The sequence below is a fragment of the Coregonus lavaretus genome (genome assembly GCF_964263955.1).
Source record: "Coregonus lavaretus genome assembly, chromosome: 3".
NCBI classification, from domain to species: domain Eukaryota; kingdom Metazoa; phylum Chordata; class Actinopteri; order Salmoniformes; family Salmonidae; genus Coregonus; species Coregonus lavaretus.
This window is the reverse complement of record NC_139990.1, coordinates 42060858-42078253: the sequence shown is the minus strand read 5'-3', so window position 1 is coordinate 42078253 and position 17396 is coordinate 42060858. Positions and strand designations below refer to the sequence as shown.

The following is a 17396-nucleotide window of genomic DNA, read 5'->3' as shown; positions in this document are numbered from 1 at the left end:
GGGCTGTCGCTGGGCAACACAGACTTTCAACTCCCTCCAAAGATTTTCTATGGGGTTGAGATCTGGAGACTGGCTAGGCCACTCCAGGACCTTGAAATGCTTATTACGAAGCCACTCCTTCGTTGCCCGGGCGGTGTGTTTGGGATCACTGTCATGCTGAAAGACCCAGCCACGTTTCATCTTCAATGCCCTTGCTGATGGAAGGAGGTTTTCACTCAAAATCTCACGATACATGGCCCCATTCATTCTTTCCTTTACACGGATCAGTCGTCCTGGTCCCTTTGCAGAAAAACAGCCCCAAAGCATGATGTTTCCACCCCCATGCTTCACAGTAGGTATGGTGTTCTTTGGATGCAACTCAGCATTCTTTGTCCTCCAAACACGACGAGTTGAGTTTTTACCAAAAAGTTCTATTTTGGTTTCATCTGACCATATGACATTCTCCCAATCCTCTTCTGGATCATCCAAATGCACTCTAGCAAACTTCAGACGGGCCTGGACATGTACTGGCTTAAGCAGGGGGACACGTCTGGCACTGCAGGATTTGAGTCCCTGGCGGCGTAGTGTGTTACTGATGGTAGGCTTTGTTACTTTGGTCCCAGCTCTCTGCAGGTCATTCACTAGGTCCCCCTGTGTGGTTCTGGGATTTTTGCTCACCGTTCTTGTGATCATTTTGACCCCACGGGGTGAGATCTTGCGTGAAGCCCCAGATCGAGGGAGATTATCAGTGGTCTTGTATGTCTTCCATTTCCTAATAATTGCTCCCACAGTTGATTTCTTCAAACCAAGCTGCTTACCTATTGCAGATTCAGTCTTCCAAGCCTGGTGCAGGTCTACAATTTTGTTTCTGGTGTCCTTTGACAGCTCTTTGGTCTTGGCCATAGTGGAGTTTGGAGTGTGACTGTTTGAGGTTGTGGACAGGTGTCTTTTATACTGATAACAAGTTCAAACAGGTGCCATTAATACAGGTAACGAGTGGAGGACAGAGGAGCCTCTTAAAGAAGAAGTTACAGGTCTGTGAGAGCCAGAAATCTTGCTTGTTTGTAGGTGACCAAATACTTATTTTCCACCATAATTTGCAAATAAATTCATAAAAAATCCTACAATGTGATTTTCTGTAAAGAAAATTCTCAATTTGTCTGTCATAGTTGACGTGTACCTATGATGAAAATTACAGGCCTCTCTCATCTTTTTAAGTGGGAGAACTTGCAAAATTGGTGTCTTGCAAAACACTTATGTCATGCAATAAAATGCAAATTAATTACTTAAAAATCATACAATTTTATTTTCTGGATGTTTGTTTTAGATTCCGTCTCTCACAGTTGAAGTGTACCTATGATAAAAATTACAGACCTCTACATGCTTTGTAAGTAGGAAAACCTGCAAAATCGGCAGTGTATCAAATACTTGTTCTCCCCACTGTACATACATACATACATACATACATACATACATACATACATACATACATACATACATACATACATACATACATACATACATACATACATACATACATATCCTTTAAAAAATATATATTCCCCTTTATTACTTTCCAACCCCACCACCCTTTCCCTAATTGGAGTAAACTAGTGAACAACAATGCTTAGGCCTCTACTTCCAGCTTATACTTACTATATACATTTTATGGACACAGTCAATTTTACAATAATTATATTTTGTTTGTTTTTTTCTCCTGAACTTCTTCTACTCTCAACCTCTCCGATCATTTTCATGATGTCCATCCGGTTTGAAATGGGAGATACTTATGTAAATGCTTAGCTTGGTGAGAATTTGAGATATGTAAATGTTCAAGAAAGAAACAGTTTGTATGTCTCCTGGTGAGACTAAATGCCTGGGTTGGTAGATAAGCTTTTCAATTTGTCCATTTCCAGGTTCCTCTATCAGTTAGCTCCTTCTGTCCTGTGCCCCAGTGTTAAGTGTGTGGCTGGAGTGCAGCAAGGCCTCAGGTTGCTATCTCCCCTGTTCCATCAGTCTGTCACCAGGAGAAAAATAACCTCTCTCCTCTCCTCTTCTCTCCTGGCCTCGCAGCAGCACCATACATCACAGCTATCTCCTGGGCCCGGCTAGCTAGAAACACAGTTATCATTCAAATAATTGTCCTATCCTTTTCCAATGATAAAACGTGCTTTGAAAGAGCCAGGGAGGCCGGTAGTAGGTAATAAATACAGGCTAGTGGTCTGTGAGGAGTGAGGTGGACAGGACTGTATCTGAGAGGATGGGGTATTGGGAGTGTTTTGTAGCGGTGTTACTAACAGAGTAATACAAATCTTAGAATCAACTATTAAAGACTACCAGAACCCACTGGATTCTCCAATTACATTGAAAGAACTACAGGACAAAATACAAACCCTCCAATCCAAAAAGGCATGTAGGGTTGATGGTATCCTAAATGAAATGACAAAATATACAGACCACAAATTCCAATTGGCTATACTTAAACTCTTTAACATCATCCTCAGCTCTGGCATATTCCCCAATATTTGGAACCAAGGACTGATCACCCCAATCCACAAAAGTGGAGGCAAATTTGACCCCAATAACTACCGTGGGATATGCGTCAACAGCAACCTTGGGAAAATCCCTTGCATTATCATTAACAGCAGACTCGTACATTTCCTCAGCGAAAACAATGTACTGAGCAAATGTCCCTCTTCAACATATATATCAACGAATTGGTGAGGGCACTAGAACAGTCTGCAGCACCCAGCCTCACCCTACTAGAATCTGAAGTCAAATGTTTACTGTTTGCTGATGATCTGGTGCTTCTGTCCCCAACCAAGGAGGGCCTACAGCAGCACCTAGATCTTCTGCACAGATTCTGTCAGACCTGTGTCCTGACAGTAAATCTCAGTAAGATAAAAATAATGGTGTTCCAAAAAAGGTCCAGTTGCCAGGACCACAAATAAAAATTCCATCTAGACACCGTTGCCCTAGAGCACACAATAAACTATACAAACCTTGGCCTAAACATCAGCGCCACAGGTAACTTCCACAAAGCTGTGAACGATCTGAGACAAGGCAAGAAGGACCTTCTATGCCATCAAAAGGAACATAAAATTCGACATACCAATTAGGATCTGGCAAAAAATACTTGAATCAGTTCTAGAACCCATTGCCCTTTATGGTTGTGAGGTCTGGGGTCCGCTCACCAACCAATAATTCACAAAATGGGACAAACACCAAATTGAGACTCTGCATGCAGAATTCTGCAAAAATATCCTCTGTGTACAACGAAAAACACCAAATAATGCATGCAGAACAGAATTAGGCCGATACCCGGTAATGATCAAAATCCAGGAAAGAGCCGTTAAATTCTACAACCACCTAAAAGGAAGCGATTCCCAAGCCATCACCTACAGAGAAATGAACCTGGAGAAGTGCCCCCTAAGCAAGCTGGTCCTGGGGCTCTGTTCACAAACACAAACAGACCCCACAGAGCCCCAGGACAGCAACACAATTAGACCCAACGAAATCATGAGAATGTCTTTACTATTTTGGAACTTTTGTGAGGGTAATGTTTACTGTACATGTTTTGTTTATTTCACTTTTGTTTATGATCTATTTAATTTGCTTTGACAATGTAAACAGAGAGAGAGAGAGAGAGAGAGAGAGAGAGAGAGAGAGAGAGAGAGAGAGAGAGAGAGAGAGAGAGAGAGAGAGAGAGAGAGAGAGAGAGAGAGAGAGAGAGAGAGAGAGAGAGAGAGAGAGAGAGAGAGAGAGGAGTAAGCCGAACATGTTTGCTTAAAGTACAGTTTGTTGATCTAACACGTCTCGCTAGGTCAGTCCTGGACATGTCTCTCATGTTACCACCTGGTCTAGCTAGTTCAGTCCTGGACATGTCTCTCATGTTACTGCTGTCCCCATAGGAGAACCCTTTTTGGTTCCAGGTAGAACCCTTTTTGGTTCCAGGTAGAACCCTTTTTGGTTCCAGGTAGAACCCTTTCCACAAAGGACTGACCAGATACAACCCTTTTGGGTTCCATTCTACCTGAAACCCAAAAGGGTTCTACCTGGTAAATCCTTTGTGGAAAGGGTTCTACCTGGAACCAAAAATATTTATTCGAAGGGTTCTCCTATGGGGACAGCCAAATAACCTTTTTAGGTTCTAGATAGCACCTTTGTATGTTCTGTCTGACACGCTGTCTGCTGACATATAGCACATAGCCTACTGGCTGGGTATTGCTATGTGGACTTAGTACAGAGATGAGAAAGAGCAGTGGTTTGAGAGCTCAATTATTCATCCTCTTGGAGTGGATTAGAGTTGGTGGGTTGGATGGTAGTCTCTCTCAGTTATTCATCCTCTTGGAGTGGATTAGAGTTGGTGGGTTGGATGGTAGTCTCTCTCAGTTATTCATCTTCTGGAGTGGATTAGAGTTGGTGGGTTGGATGGTAGTCTCTCTCAGTTATTCATCCTCTTGGAGTGGATTAGAGTTGGTGGGCTGGATGGTAGTCTCTCTCAGTTATTCATCATCTTGGAGTGGATTAGAGTTGGTGGGTTGGATGGTAATCTCTCTCAGTTATTCATCCTCTTGGAGTGGATTAGAGTTGGTGGGTTGGATGGTAGTCTCTCTCAGTTATTCATCCTCTTGGAGTGGATTAGAGTTGGTGGGTTGGATGGTAGTCTCTCTCAGTTATTCATCTTCTTGGAGTGGATTAGAGTTGGTGGGTTGGATGGTAGTCTCTCTCAGTTATTCATCTTCTGGAGTGGATTAGAGTTGGTGGGTTGGATGGTAGTCTCTCTCAGTTATTCATCCTCTTGGAGTGGATTAGAGTTGGTGGGTTGGATGGTAGTCTCTCTCAGTTATTCATCCTCTTGGAGTGGATTAGAGTTGGTGGGTTGGATGGTAGTCTCTCTCAGTTATTCATAATCTTGGAGTGGATTAGAGTTGGTGGGTTGGATGGTAGTCTCTCTCAGTTATTCATCTTCTGGAGTGGATTAGAGTTGGTGGGTTGGATGGTAGTCTCTCTCAGTTATTCATCCTCTTGGAGTGGATTAGAGTTGGTGGGCTGGATGGTAGTCTCTCTCAGTTATTCATCATCTTGGAGTGGATTAGAGTTGGTGGGTTGGATGGTAATCTCTCTCAGTTATTCATCCTCTTGGAGTGGATTAGAGTTGGTGGGTTGGATGGTAGTCTCTCTCAGTTATTCATCCTCTTGGAGTGGATTAGAGTTGGTGGGTTGGATGGTAGTCTCTCTCAGTTATTCATCTTCTTGGAGTGGATTAGAGTTGGTGGGTTGGATGGTAGTCTCTCTCAGTTATTCATCTTCTGGAGTGGATTAGAGTTGGTGGGTTGGATGGTAGTCTCTCTCAGTTATTCATCCTCTTGGAGTGGATTAGAGTTGGTGGGTTGGATGGTAGTCTCTCTCAGTTATTCATCCTCTTGGAGTGGATTAGAGTTGGTGGGTTGGATGGTAGTCTCTCTCAGTTATTCATAATCTTGGAGTGGATTAGAGTTGGTGGGTTGGATGGTAGTCTCTCTCAGTTATTCATCCTCTTGGAGTGGATTAGAGTTGGTGGGTTGGATGGTAGTCTCTCTCAGTTATTCATAATCTTGGAGTGGATTAGAGTTGGTGGGTTGGATGGTAGTCTCTCTCAGTTATTCATCCTCTTGGAGTGGATTAGAGTTGGTGGGTTGGATGGTAGTCTCTCTCAGTTATTCATCTTCTGGAGTGGATTAGAGTTGGTGGGTTGGATGGTAGTCTCTCTCAGTTATTCATCTTCTTGGAGTGGATTAGAGTTGGTTGTTGGTCTGTTGGTCTGTTGTTTTTTTGTTATTTTTTTTTGTATTCTTTTGTTTTTTTAAGGTGTATATCAGCTTTAATATTGCAGATAGATTATAACTTTCATCAATGTAATTTTCTGCATAATTTCCAATCCCCCATATCTTTTTTTATAAATATATATATAGTACCAGTCAAAAGTTTGGACAAGTTTTAGAACACCTACTTATTCAACGGTTTTTCTTTATATTTACTATTTTCTACATTGTAGAATAAAAGTGAAGACATCAAAACTATGAAATAACACATATGGAATCATGTAGTAACCAAAAAAGTGTTAAACAAATCAAAATATATGTTATATTTGAGATTATTGAAATAGCCATCCTTTGCCTTGATGACAGCTTTGCACACTCTTGGCATTCTCTCAACCAGCTTCATGAGGTAGTCACCTGGAATGCATTTCAATTAACAGGTGTGCCTTCTTAAAAGTTAATTTGTGGAATTTCTTTCCTTCTTAATGCATTTGAGCGACTCAGTTGTGTTGTGACAAGGTAGGGGGGGTATACAGAAGATAGCCCTATTTGGTAAAAGACCAAGTCCATATTATGGCAAGAACAGCTCAAATAAGCAAAGAGAAACGACAGTCCATCATTACTTTAAGACATGAAGGTCAGTCAATACGGAACATTTCAAGAACTTTGAAAGTTTCTTCAAGTGCAGTCGCAAAAACCATCAAGCGCTATGATGAAACTGGCTTTCATGAGGACCGCCACAGGAATGGAAGACCCAGAGTTACCTCTGCTGCAGAGGATAAGTTCATTAGAGTTACCAGCCTCAGAAATTGCAGCCCAAATAAATGCTTCACAGAGTTCAAGTAACAGACACATCTCAACATCAACTGTTCAGAGGAGACTGTGTGAATTAGGCCTTCATGGTCGAATTGCTGCAAAGAAACCACTACTAAAGGCCACAAATAATAAGAAGAGACTTGCTAAAGTATGAAAATGTATGCACTCACTAACTGTAAGTCGCTCTGGATAAGAGCGTCTGCTAAATGACTAAAATGTAAATGTAAAGGTCACCAATAAGAAGAAGAGACTTGCTTGGGCCAAGAAACACGGATCCCCTACCAGATCAAATCAAACCCCCCCCAACCCCCCCCCCCCCCATGCTCTAACAGAGCCCCACCCCAAAACCAGACTTAAAGCAGGCATGATATACAATGAATAATATAATCAAATAGTAAAAAAATTAAATACAAAGATATTATAAAACAAAAAGTTTAAAAAGAGTAAAAATAATTATACAAATTCTAATTTGGATTGGTTTATGGAGTTGTGAAATTAGCTGGGTCCATGTCTTCTCCAAATTATAGGAAAGGTTGCCAGATATTATACAATGTAATTGCAGATCCCCTAACGGAGTAGCGTATTTTCTCTAGCTTGAGATGTTGCATAACGTCCTTTATCCAATGGTTAAAAGTAGGTGGAAACTGATCCTTCCACTGAAATAGTATAAGATGTCTAGCTAGAAGAGTAGTAAATGGCAGCATGTTGCCCATAGAGCCGTTTAGACGGGCCTCCTGTGGTGCCACTCCCAATAATGCAATAAAGGTTCTATCGGTCTCTCCAGTATCTTAGAAAACATCTAAAAAAATTGATATCCAGAAATCTATCAATTTCGGGCATGTCCAAAACACGTGTAAGTAGCAGGAGCCTGCTTACGTCGGTCACAAGTGCGATCTATTTCTGGTCTAATCTTGGATCATTTTGCCTTTGACCAATGCAGCCGATGAACTATTTTAAAATGAATTACAGCATGTCTTAGACATATAGATGAAGAATGTATTCTCTGAAGCATACTCTGCCAAGTTTCGTCTGAAAGTTGTTCACCTAAATCCTCTTCCCATTGGTTCTTAAGAGAGTTCAGGGAATCCAGATTGTGTGAGTTTAATAACGTATAGATCAAGCTTATGCCCCCTTTGATATAAGGGTTCACTTTAAAAATAGAATCTAGAAGGGAGGTAGGTGGGCGTGATGGGGAAGTGACTAGAGTATGAAAATACAAAACTACGCAATTGCAGGCATCTAAAGAAATGGGATCTAGGAATATTGAACTTTTGTACTAACTGTTCAAAAGATGCAAAATCAATATCAATGTACAAGTCGTTAAGTGAGGAAATCCCTTTTCCAGATCAGATATGAAACGCCCGGTCTAATAATGATGGAGAGAATGTATGGTTCTTTAATAATGGGGCAGAAGTTTAAAATTCACTGAGACCAAACGATCGCCTGAACTGTTTCCAGATTTTTAGAGAATGTTTCACAATAGGGTTTTTAGTGTATTTGGAAACAGGCTCAGCTAATGCAAGTTTTGAGCAGAGTAAAGCAGCTAACGAGGTGGGGTCACAGGATGAGATCTCCAAGGTCAACAATTTTTTGGCCTGTAGCAATTATTATTTTAGCAAACAATTATTGTGATTCATCCTATATTGTCCCTAAAATCATTCCTCCCAGCAACATATGTGGGATACATACACACACACACACATACACACTCAACCCCTTTTCCCCACAAACAACCATAAGCTCAGATGCTCAACAGTTGTTCCATCCCTGAGCCCAACTCAAGAAAGGACTTGATTTACGAATGCATATACAGTTGCAGCTGTTTGAGAAGGCGAGCAAAATTGAGCAAAAACTGGCATTAACCATTGTCAAGTCCCATTGTCAAGTCCTAGTCCAAGCATCTCTGTGCAGTCAGACCTTTGATTATTTTGTGCCACCAGGGCCACAATAATATGCCCCCTCTCTGATTGTCCGAGTGTGACCCCCTCCCCATGGGTTACTGCAGCCAGTGTTGCCAGCACTGCCACTACCCCACCGGAATCCCCACTGGCTAGGTACAAGGTCGTCAAGGTTCTCATTAGCAGCTTTGAGAATTTCCTTGTATATTATGCTCTCCCATCAGGGTGCTTGGCTTTGTTGCCAGGCAGGCTCAGAATCTTGAGGGGGTGGTGCTGCTCTAGTGGGTCTCTGACCGCATTCATCTTTCTGATTTGGCTGTGTATAGGCTACTTACAGTAGGCCCATAAAACAGATAAGGACTTCTCCTTAGTGTACGGGTCACTCTGTTGGGTGTCTAGGGTATAGGGTTGGGGAACGTTCCATCATGATAGGACAATAAATAAATAAACTATATTTATAATTTATTTTAAAATGTATATCCCATTTCTGCACAAAATTGAAAGCTCTCTCTCACAACCCCTGCTCACAGACACACATGGGCTCTGGGATTTGCAACCGTTTTCCTTTTTCACTCACATAACTACACACTTTTCCAAACAAAAAAACACACACCCCACCTTCCATCACAATACATTCGCACATACCCACAACAACACTATCAACAAGGCATGTCCTACAGGCCCTAGTTTTGTCGCACCTAGACTACTGTTCAGTCGTGTGGTCAAGTGCCACAAAAAAGGAGTTAGGAAAATTGCAATTGGCTGTCACACCCTGGCTCTGGGGACTCTAATATGTTGAGCCAGGGTGTGTAGAGTCTATGTGTTTTGTTCTATGTTCTCTTTCTAGTCATTTGTGTTTCTATGTTGGCCGGTGTGGTTCTCAATCAGAGGCAACGTGAATCAGCTGTTGCTTGTTGTCTCTGATTGGGCCCCATACTTAAGCAGCCAGTTTTCCCACAGTGGTTGTGGGATCTTGTTCCGGTTTGGTTTATGTGTGTTAACCAAGGACTTCACGTTATCGTTTGTTGTTTTGTTCGTATTATCAGTTAATATATAAGTATGTTTGCAAATAACGCTGCGCGTTGGTCCTCATCCTTCGACGATCGTGACAGAAGATCCCACCAATATAGGACCAAGCAGCGTGCCCAGGAGCAGACAGCCTGGACGTGGGAGCAGATATTGGACGGGCAGGGGTCCTGGACCTGGGAGGAAATCCAGGCCGGGATGGATCGCCGTCCGTGGGAGGAGACGGTGGAGGCGCGCCGGAGAGAGGAGCAACGGCGTCAACAGTGTCGTCGTCGGATGGACGAGAGGCAACCCCAAACATTTTTTAGGGGGGGGCACACGGCATGGGCGACGGGGCAGCAGGAGGCAGCCACAGGGCGTATTGGGAGGTTAGGAGAGGAGGCCACCAGGTTAAGGGGGCTATTGGTAAGGAGAGAGCAGGAGTTAGTGGGTCAGAGGGAGGAGCTACTGGATGCTAGAAGGGAGAAGGAGAGAGTAGAGGCAAGGCGAGAGGAACTGAGTAGGCAGCTGAGGGAGCGGAGGGTTATGAAGAAACCCAGTCCCGCTCCTCACACCAAGCAAGTGGTGTGTGTCACCAGTCCGGTCCGGCCCGTTCCTGCTCCCCGCACTAAGTTAGTAGTGCGTGTTCCCAGTCCGGCCCGACCTGTTCCTGCTCCCCGCACTAAGTTAGTAGTGCGTGTTCCCAGTCCGGCCCGACCTGTTCCTGCTCCCCGCACTAAGTTAGTAGTGCGTGTTCCCAGCCCGGTCCGGCCTGTTCCTGCTCCCCGCACCAAGCCAATGGTGCGCGTCGCCAGCCCGGTCCGGCCTGTTCCTGTCCCTCGCACCAAGCCTATGGTGCGCGTCGCCAGCCCGGCCCGGCCTGTTCCTGCCACTCGCACCAAGCCTACGGTGCGCGTCGCCAGCCCGGCCCGGCCTGTTCCTGCCCCTCGCACCAAGCCTACGGTGCGCGTCGCCAGCCCGGCCCGGCCAGTTCCTGCCCCTCGCACCAAGCCTACGGTGCGCGTCGCCAGCCCGGCCCGGCCTGTTCCTACCCCTCGCACCAAGCCTACGGTGCGCGTCGCCAGCCCGGCCCGGCCTGTTCCAGCTCCACGCACCAAGCCAGGTGTGCGCGTCGTCAGCCCGGTCCGGCCTGTTCCTGCTCCCCGCACCAAGCCAATGGTGCGCGTCGTCAGCCCGGTCCGGCCCGTTCCTGCTCCACGCACCAAGCCAGGGGTGCGCGTCGTCAGCCCGGTCCGGCCCGTTCCTGCTCCACGCACCAAGCCAGGGGTGCACATCGTCAGCCCGGTCCGGCCCAGTCCTGCTCCCCGCACCAAGCCTGTGGTGCGCATCGTCAGTCCGGCACAACCCGTGCCTGGGTCACCGGTACCTGGTCAGGTACCGGTCAGCTGCTCCACATCGGAGTCCAAGCAATCCACTCCACCGATGTCCAGTCCAGCTCCAGCCAGCGGGACCGGACCAGGGGCGCTACGGGGGGATAGTTGAGGGGTGGTGGTCATGCCCGGAGCCGGACCCGCCTCCGAGGAGGAATGCCCACCCAGCCCTCCCCTGTTCGGTTATGTTTGGCGCGGTCGCAGTCCACGCCTTTGGGGGGGGGTACTGTCACACCCTGGCTCTGGGGACTCTAATATGTTGAGCCAGGGTGTGTAGAGTCTATGTGTTTTGTTCTATGTTCTCTTTCTAGTCATTTGTGTTTCTATGTTGGCCGGTGTGGTTCTCAATCAGAGGCAACGTGAATCAGCTGTTGCTTGTTGTCTCTGATTGGGCACCATACTTAAGCAGCCAGTTTTCCCACAGTGGTTGTGGGATCTTGTTCCGGTTTGGTTTATGTGTGTTAACCAAGGACTTCACATTATCGTTTGTTGTTTTGTTCGTGTTATCAGTTAATATATAAGTATGTTTGCAAATAACGCTGCGCGTTGGTCCTCCTCCTTCGACGATCGTGACATTGGCTCAGAACAGGGCAGCACGGCTGGCCCTTGGGTGTACACAGATTTTGTACTGTAGATATGTGGTAGTGGTGGAGTAGGGGCCTGAGGGCACACAGTGTGTTGTGAAATCTGTGAATGTATTGTAATGTTTTTAAAATTGTATGAACTGCCTTAATTTAGCTGAACCCAGGAAGAGTAGCTGCTGCCTTGGCAGGAACTAATGGGGATTCATAATAAACCCCAGGAAGAGTAGCTGCTGTCTTGGCAGGAACTAATGGGGATCCATAGTAAACCCCAGGAAGAGTAGCTGCTGCCTTGACAGGAACTAACGGGGATCCATTATAAACCCCAGGAAGAGTAGCTGCTGCCTTGGCAGGAACTAATGGGGATCCATAATAAACCCCAGGAAGAGTAGTTGCTGCCTTGGCAGGAGCTAATGGGGATCCTTAATAAACCCCAGGAAGAGTAGCTGCTGCCTTGGCAGGAACTAATGGGGATCCATAATAAACCCCAGGAAGAGTAGCTGCTGTCTTGGCAGGAACTAATGGGGATCCATAGTAAACCCCAGGAAGAGTAGCTGCTGCCTTGACAGGAACTAACAGGGATCCATTATAAACCCCAGGAAGAGTAGCTGCTGCCTTGGCAGGAACTAACGGGGATCCATAATAAACCCCAGGAAGAGTAGCTGCTGCCTTGGCAGGAACTAATGGGGATCCATAGTAAACCCCAGGAAGAGTAGCTGCTGTCTTGGCAGGAACTAATGGGGATCCATAGTAAACCCCAGGAAGAGTAGCTGCTGCCTTGACAGGAACTAACAGGGATCCATTATAAACCCCAGGAAGAGTAACTTCTGCCTTGGCAGGAACAAACGGGGATCCATAATAAACCCCAGGAAGAGTAGCTGCTGCCTTGGCAGGAACTAATGGGGATCCTTAATAAACCCCAGGAAGAGTAGCTGCTGCCTTGGCAGGAACTAATGGGGATCCATAATAAACCCCAGGAAGAGTAGCTGCTGCCTTGGCATGAACTAATGGGGATCCATAATAAACCCCAGGAAGAGTAGCTGCTGCCTTGGCAGGAACTAATGGGGATCCATAATAAACCCCAGGAAGAGTAGCTGCTGCCTTGGCAGGAACTAACGGGAATCCATAATAAACCCCAGGAAGAGTAGCTGCTGCCTTGGCAGGAACTAATGGGGATCCATAATAAACCCCAGGAAGAGTAGCTGCTGTCTTGGCAGGAACTAATGGGGATCCATAGTAAACCCCAGGAAGAGTAGCTGCTGCCTTGACAGGAACTAACGGGGATCCATTATAAACCCCAGGAAGAGTAGCTGCTGCCTTGGCAGGAACTAACGGGGATCCATAATAAACCCCAGGAAGAGTAGCTGCTGCCTTGGCAGGAACTAATGGGGATCCATAATAAACCCCAGGAAGAGTAGCTGCTGCCTTGGCAGGAACTAATGGGGATCCATAGTAAACCCCAGGAAGAGTAGCTGCTGTCTTGGCAGGAACTAATGGGGATCCATAGTAAACCCCAGGAAGAGTAGCTGCTGCCTTGACAGGAACTAACGGGATCCATTATAAACCCCAGGAAGAGTAGCTGCTGCCTTGGCAGGAACTAACGGGGATCCATTATAAACCCCAGGAAGAGTAGCTGCTGCCTTGGCAGGAACTAACGGGGATCCATTATAAACCCCAGGAAGAGTAGCTGCTGCCTTGGCAGGAACTAATGGGGATCCATAATAAACCCCAGGAAGAGTAGCTGCTGCCTTGGCAGGAACTAATGGGGATCCATAATAAACCCCAGGAAGAGTAGCTGCTGCCTTGGCAGGAACTAATGGGGATCCATAATAAATACAAATACACATACTGTGTCTTCTATGTCCTCTGTTTGCTGTGTTTTATCTCTACCATGTTGATTGAGTACTTTTGTGTTCCAGTTCCTTATATTTGAAGATGTATTATTTAGCTAATTATCCTTTCTTCTAATGCTGTCTTATCAATTTATAAAATACTATAAACGGAAAGTGTAATACTAACGGTATAGAACGGTATAGTGTAGTTGTAGTTTATTTTTTTAACAATTGTTGTATTTTATTGCATTCTATATGTTTTTTAAAATTACAATCCCTACCATGGCTAGTATTGGGTGTTCCATTATTCGGCTCCTCTATGGGAACTCTGTAATATTTAGAATGGCCATGGAGTAGTCTTTGTGTCTCGGAACATTTGGTTATCAATATGTAGTTTATCGACTACGAGAGCTACACGTTTCCCTTTTAATCTATTCTCCTTGAAGATTGGGTACAGAACTTTGCGCCGTTCTGCAATTTCCTTCGGGAACTGATCATTCTTGCCTATTTTTGTGCCAGCGAGTCTTTTACCCAGGCTTTTAACCATTATTTTATCTTTAAAGAAATCTAATTTGGCAACGATTGGGGGCTCATATCTCTGTCCTCTCTGTCCGAAACGTTGTACACGTTCGATTTGAATTTTGTCGACAGCTTCGCGTGGGATCTGAAGCACTGTAAGAAATAATTCCTTCACCACACTTTCAGGAACTTCTCCTTATTTTTCTTAGATACCAGTAAGTACCAGATGTTGTATGTCAAGTAAGGCTTCTCTCTCTAAGATGTTCTCCTTTTTAAGTTCGTTAAGGTCCGTTTCCATCTTATTGACTGTCCCCTTTAGCTTGTTGGTTTCTTTCTCCATTGTCGCAGCTTAATCGTCTCTCATCTCGAGGCTCGCCTTCAACTCCTTTACTGGCTAATTCAAGTATGCCCAGTTTGTCATTTATCGATTTTAACAGATAGTTTTCCACCCTTACCATTCCCGGTGGTGAAAAGCATATATCGTCTATGTCCGTCGAGGAGTCACGTTTTCTTTTGGAGATTGGTTCTCCTTGTTTACTCTCCGTCATGTTTGGGTGTTGCTTGTTTTCGTAATATTTGTCGATACATTTCTCTAGCCTTATGATTTGTTTTGTGTTGTTATCCAGATTGAATGTTGTTACCCACGAGTATGTGAAGTGCTAATATTTAGTCTAACAGATATTGAATATTACATTTTTATCCTGAGGCGATCTGCACTGCTGTGCTCAGTCCGCCATCTTCACTATGGTCTGTTGATTGTTGGTCTGTAGGTTGGTTGAAAGGTTGAATGGTTGGTTAAAAGGCAGTTGTTCTTACCAGTCCAGGGAGCTCACAGCACTTGTCTCGACTGGCCCAGGACGTACTGCAGATAATGTCAAACATCTGGATCTGGAACTATGCACACACAGAGAACAGCCACACAGAGAACAGCCACACAGAGAACAGCCACACAGAGAACAGCCACACAGAGAACAAACACACAGAGAACAGCCACACAGAGAACAGCCACACAGAGAACAGCCACACAGAGAACAAACACACAGAGAACAGCCACACAGAGAACAGCCACACAGAGAACAGCCACACAGAGAACAAACACACAGAGAAAGGGTTATTGGCATGATATTGCAACACACTTACGGTACTCATCTACACCGTGTCTAAACCGTGTTCTACATCGTGTTCTACACCGTGTTCTACATGCTTCAGAGAAATATACAAATAGTGGTTCTGACGTATGATGATGACTCTGTCTGCTCAACAGGCTGTTTAATGGTGACTGTCTGCTCAACAGGCTGTTTAATGGTGACTGTCTGCTCAACAGGCTGTTTAATGGTGACTCTCTGTCTGCTCAACAGGCTGTTTAATGGTGACTGTCTGCTCAACAGGCTGTTTAATGGTGACTGTCTGCTCAACAGGCTGTTTAATGGTGACTCTCTGTCTGCTCAACAGGCTGTTTAATGGTGACTGTCTGCTCAACCGGCTGTTTAATGGTGACTCTCTGTCTGCTCAACAGGCTGATTAATGGTGACTCTGTCTGCTCAACAGGCTGTTTAGTGGTGACTCTCTGTCTGCTCAACAGGCTGTTTAATGGTGACTGTCTGCTCAACAGGCTGTTTAATGGTGACTCTCTGTCTGCTCAACAGGCTGTTTAATGGTGACTGTCTGCTCAACAGGCTGTTTAATGGTGACTCTGTCTGCTCAACAGGCTGTTTAATGGTGACTGTCTGCTCAACAGGCTGTTTAATGGTGACTCTCTGTCTGCTCAACAGGCTGTTTAATGGTGACTGTCTGCTCAACAGGCTGTTTAATGGTGACTCTCTGTCTGCTCAACAGGCTGTTTAATGGTGACTCTCTGTCTGCTCAACAGGCTGTTTAATGGTGACTGTCTGCTCAACCGGCTGTTTAATGGTGACTCTCTGTCTGCTCAACAGGCTGATTAATGGTGACTCTGTCTGCTCAACAGGCTGTTTAGTGGTGACTCTCTGTCTGCTCAACAGGCTGTTTAATGGTGACTGTCTGCTCAACAGGCTGTTTAATGGTGACTCTCTGTCTGCTCAACAGGCTGTTTAATGGTGACTGTCTGCTCAACAGGCTGTTTAATGGTGACTCTGTCTGCTCAACAGGCTGTTTAATGGTGACTGTCTGCTCAACAGGCTGTTTAATGGTGACTCTCTGTCTGCTCAACAGGCTGTTTAATGGTGACTGTCTGCTCAACAGGCTGTTTAATGGTGACTCTCTGTCTGCTCAGCAGGCTGTTTAATGGTGACTCTCTGTCTGCTCAACAGGCTGTTTAATGGTGACTCTGTCTGCTCAACAGGCTGTTTAATGGTGACTGTCTGCTCAACAGGCTGTTTAATGGTGACTCTCTGTCTGCTCAACAGGCTGTTTAATGGTGACTGTCTGCTCAACAGGCTGTTTAATGGTGACTCTGTCTGCTCAACAGGCTGTTTAATGGTGACTGTCTGCTCAACAGGCTGTTTAATGGTGACTCTCTGTCTGCTCAACAGGCTGTTTAATGGTGACTGTCTGCTCAACAGGCTGTTTAATGGTGACTCTCTGTCTGCTCAGCAGGCTGTTTAATGGTGACTCTCTGTCTGCTCAACAGGCTGTTTAATGGTGACTCTGTCTGCTCAACAGGCTGTTTAATGGTGACTGTCTGCTCAACAGGCTGTTTAATGGTGACTCTCTGTCTGCTCAACAGGCTGTTTAATGGTGACTCTGTCTGCTCAACAGGCTGTTTAATGGTGACTCTGTCTGCTCAACAGGCTGTTTGAACTGAATGACCTAAACGTACATACACACAACCCACTGGGCACACACTGGTTGAATCAACATTGAAATGACGTTGAACCAACGGGGAATAGACGTTGAATTGACATCTGTGCCCAGTGGGAATGCATTGACATGAGATGAGACATTTGAAGCACTTTTAAACACTAAGCTAAAATAAATTACATGTATTTATTATGAGATTACACCTTGATAAGATTATTGATGTGTCAACCATCAAGTAAAATTGCTGAGGAAATATCAAAGCCTCACCACTTTAAAGTACAATAAACTGAGAATTAATGGAAAAACATCTAGGGGGACATTTTTACTTTCCACCAATTCCCCCAAAATGCTGTACAAAGCACTTTCTTTCCATCAGACAATCTCCAGAAATAATAAAATAATAATACATTCTCACATAGTTGCAAAGCAGTCCATTCATGTACCCTCAGAGGTGCACAGAAATCATCACATAACTATTATGCATCCAACAAAGACTGCTCCTCAACTTATTTCCTGTTCTGACATCTTGGGTCACAGTGATCCCAGTGAGGAGGACCAGGACTGTGTTGTTCTGGTATTATATAGAGGCTGTAGGGTGTTGTTATGGGACTATATAGACTGTAGGGTGTTGTTGTGGTATTATATAGGCTGGAGGCTGTAGGGTGTTGTTGTGGTATTATAGAGGCTGTAGGGTGTTGTTGTGGGACTATAGAGGCTGTAAGGTGTTGTGGTATTATAGAGGCTGTAGGGTGTTGTTGTGGTATTATAGAATATGTAGGGTGTTGTGGTATTATAG

At 45.0% G+C, this 17396-nt stretch overlaps 1 pseudogene across 1 annotated transcript in view; it reads right to left on the bottom strand.

Moving 5' to 3' along the window:
- Positions 1 to 17396, bottom strand: part of LOC311107354 (collagen alpha-1(XIV) chain-like) — a 148862-nt pseudogene that overhangs the window by 45028 nt on the left and 86438 nt on the right. The window contains exon 28 of the transcript in view: positions 14639 to 14716. The product of the transcript in view is annotated as a collagen alpha-1(XIV) chain-like (transcript). The remainder of the gene's footprint in view (positions 1 to 14638; positions 14717 to 17396) is intronic.